General features: G+C 49.0%; 1 long non-coding RNA gene across 2 annotated transcripts; it reads right to left on the bottom strand.

Moving 5' to 3' along the window:
- Window positions 1-1,366: 1,366 nt before the first annotated feature.
- On the bottom strand, window positions 1,367-3,516 carry LOC125506502. 2 transcript variants are annotated; one of them, XR_007282676.1, is made up of 2 exons: window positions 2,024-3,516; window positions 1,367-1,903 (listed from the first exon to the last, which is right to left on the bottom strand). It is a non-coding gene; the product is annotated as an uncharacterized LOC125506502 (long non-coding RNA). The 2 variants fall into 2 exon arrangements; XR_007282675.1 differs by having other exon boundaries at window positions 3,136-3,516.
- Window positions 3,517-3,728: the final 212 nt, after the last annotated feature.

Genomic DNA, 3,728 nt, shown 5'->3' with positions numbered 1-3,728 from the left:
CAATGCTGTGCAGGAGACTCACCGGGCGGTAATCTCCAACTTTAGTGGCGTCCACCTTCTTATGCAGCAAAACGATCAAGGCAGAGTTAAGTAATTTCCACTAGTCTCCCCGCAGCTGGTGAAGTTGGTTCAGTGCATTGCAAATGTCATCAGCAATCAAGGACCAGAACCTCTTGAAGAATCCCCCGATGAAACCATCTGGCCCCGGAGCCTTCTCATCATGGATATCAAAAACTGCCCTTTTAACCTCCTCAGTACTGAACTGGAAGTCCAGATGTTGCAAGTTGGAGGACGGAATACCCAGGGCCGCCCAGTTCATTTTGATCCCATGTGTAGGAGGAGTCCCAAGCAAAGAGTTGAAGTGATCACAAATGAGCTTGGCCTTGTCCCCATGATCAGAAACCTCCCCAGAAGGTGAGTCCAACTTAGTGATGTAGTTCTTCCTTCTCCGATCATTGGCTCTCAATAGAAAGAATTTACAGGTCGCATCCCCCACTCGAATCTTGGTAAGCCGTGATCTCTATCTCCATTGTTCCCTCTCAACCGCAGCAATGCCCAACAAACGAGCTTTGAGGAATCTTCGCAACTCCCATTCAGCCTTCGAGAGTTCCCTCTCCTCCATTGCAAGATCAAGATTGAAGATAACCTCATTAGCGATATTGAATGCCAGATTGTTGTGTGCTCTACGAGACCTGTCCTACCTCTTGAGCACAGCCGCAGTCCTAGAGAGCTTAATATGCAGAGTGCGTAATGCGTCATTGTAATGCACTTGCTCATCCCAGGCCTTCTGAATCACTTCCTGCACCCCATTTGCATTCAGCCAAAAGGACTCAAATCTAAACCCCTTAAACCTCTGGACATTCTCTTCTTGAGAATCTGCGGACAATGATCGGATATGGCCGTAGAAGCCGGCGAGAGGTTGTATTGCGGGAAGTAAGCCTCCCAATCATTAGACACGAGAATTCTATCAATCCTAGTAAAAGTTGTGTTCTCCCTCTCATTGGACCAAGTAAACCTCCGCCGAGATAGCGGCAAATCCTTCAGCTCCAGCGCATCAATCAGATTTCTGAATCTACCCAACATGCGCAAATTGACACTAGGATTGCTCTTTTTGCTGGTCTGGCAGATAAGGTTGAAGTCCCTAAGAATCATCCACTTGTCAAGCACGGTAGGTTGGATGAGGCACAACTCCTGCATAAATCGGATCTTGTTCTCATCAGATTATGGCCCGGAAATAGCAGTGATCGACCAAGTGGAACCATTGGAGCTATCTGTAATTGTCCTAGAAATAGAGAATTCTCGCACACCCCAGGGTTCAGAGAAAGCATTCCCATTGTACCAGTTCGGTCGTCGTAATTTGGGTGTGTGTTGTAAGTCGGTTGATGGCTTTGTTAACTCAAAGGGGAGTGATAGGCGCCGGCACGCCGGCCCAAATTTGGGCCGCACGATACGTCACTTTTAAACCGTACGATTTGTCAGTCATCTAAAGAAAAAAAGGGGACAGAGCCCAACGCAACCGCTCGTCCTCATCCGGTTGCGCTCGTCCTCATCCACGCTTGCCGTCCTCCCCCATGGCCGCGCGACATGCGCTCTTCGGCCGCCCCATGACTCGTGCTTGCCGTCAGTTTGCTTGTGCCGGCGCGCCAGAGGTCGCTGTCGCCGCGCCCGACCGCCCCATGGTTGTAGGGGGCACACTCTCCACCACCAGTGCGCTGTTGCAGCTCTGCCACCACCGCCCTCCCCCGTCCCAGCAAATCGACTCCATGGTCATAGGTTTCCCATCTCGCCATCGCTGCTTGTTGCTCCCGCCATTGAAGGTTGTAGCATCCGCTAATGAAGGTAGTAGCATCGCCTTCATCGTCCAACTCTGGCTTGACGCATCATCAGCTCCCACCACCATGTTCTAGCAAAAAACAAAACCAAATTCATCGGCAAAAAAGCCACTATCATTGGTAGTAGCAAAAATCAAATATAGCTCCAGGCTTCCAGCAAAACACATCACCGATTCCAGCCAAAATACTACCGTTGCTGCCGACTGTCGCAATAAACACCTCACCGAAGTAGCAAAAACTTTGCCGGTTGTAGCAAAACAAAAGGCCGATTCCAGCAAAACGACTTGTCTGCTCGTCCGATTCCAGAACTGGTCGGTGTGGAAGCAACTTATTCGCCGGCCGATTCCGTTGAAGCAAAAACATTAGCAGGTTCCAGAAAAAAAGAAATCGGTTCCAACAAAAAAAATCAGTGAAGAAAATCTGGTGGTTCATTTGTAGCAAAAAGGATTGCTATTTCCAACAAAAATAAAGAATGTTTCCAACAAATAAATAACTCAGCTGGGAGACTCCAATGGTTCGATTGTAGCAAAACACTAGACCATGATGGCGCGCGTTGCTGCGCCCGTTCATTTTTACAATAGATTAATAGGAATTTCCATCAATACAAGATAAACATGGATGTTAATTTGCATAAATCAACCTATACATTGGTAAGTTGGCAAAAGGAGAAAATTAACTGGTTTGCAATGTAGTGTGATTGGAAAACTGAGCACACATTTCCAGACGCAAGTTTTTTGAATGACCAGCGCCCATTCAAGTTTTAGACTGGAGATTGAAAAAAATGTTTCACAAGAAGTACGATACACCTTTGCCAATCGAAAGGGTTAACAACACTTCTACAGCCCATGCCGCTGCAGGCATCGCTGCCGTGTCGATTGCTTTTGTGATGGGCTAACCACGCTGAACGAGGCAAATAATATGTTACCCACACAAACAAGCCCAGTCAACCATAGTTCTCCTAGGTCAGTCTTCGGAGCAGCGGCCCAAAGAGACGATGGGCCTGCTGCAGCGACGACCGTGCTGAGATGCGAAGGAAAGATCGACACCACTCGTTAAATGATCCAATGGTTGACGTGGGAAAATGAACGAGGTGCCTCCTAGCTGGCTACGTTATACTGTTTGTTAATAAAAGGTTATAGCAAAAAGGATTGCTAGTTTCAGCTGAAAAAAACATTGGTTCTAGCAAATAAAATCAATAGGGGATCCCACTGGTTCGATTGTAGCAAACGAAAAGGCTAGTTCCAGCAAAACAGAACATTGGTTCCACCAAAATCCAGCAAAAAGGCGCAGCTAAAATCACCACCTGCGTGGGTTGGTAGCTCTGAAGTTCGCCGGTTCCAGCTCCGGTTGCAACACCTCGCGGTGCTGCTTCAGCTTTGGATCAGACGGTAGGCAGCGCACCGACGACTCGGCACGAGCCGCATGTGGTTCCAGCTCCCGTGCTTGGCCCGTAACAAAAACGGAGTGGAGGTCGTGGGGCTTGGAACAAGAGAGAGAGGATGGGATGTGGGACGCGGAGGTCGCCGACGTCGCTGGAATTTGCGGCAACGGCGGTCGTCGAGATTTGGGGCTAGCGCTTGTTGGATCTGGGGTTGATTTTTCATAGAGCTGAGAGAAATGGATCGAGAGAACTGAATGGATAAGGTCCAGCGCTGGTAAGAGATAGGGTAGGGGAGAGGAGGGCGACGCGTGGAGCTGTGCGTGGGCCCAACGCCAAGTAATGTGTCTCGTATACGATCTGCAATCGAACGCACGCGGCGCGACCGGCCGAACGCTCGGCCGGTCAGCCGTATAAAAACGTTTCCCTAACTCAAAGCCGACCTTTTCGCGAGCCTTGTTTTTTTTAAAAAAAAAGTTGCACCTGGCTAGGGAGGAACTGAGGGTGTCCAACAATGA

The sequence above is a fragment of the Triticum urartu genome, chromosome 1 (genome assembly GCF_003073215.2).
Source record: "Triticum urartu cultivar G1812 chromosome 1, Tu2.1, whole genome shotgun sequence".
In the NCBI taxonomy this organism is placed as follows: domain Eukaryota; kingdom Viridiplantae; phylum Streptophyta; class Magnoliopsida; order Poales; family Poaceae; genus Triticum; species Triticum urartu.
Note: the sequence above shows the minus strand (reverse complement) of the source record. Positions and strands in the feature narration are given on the sequence as shown.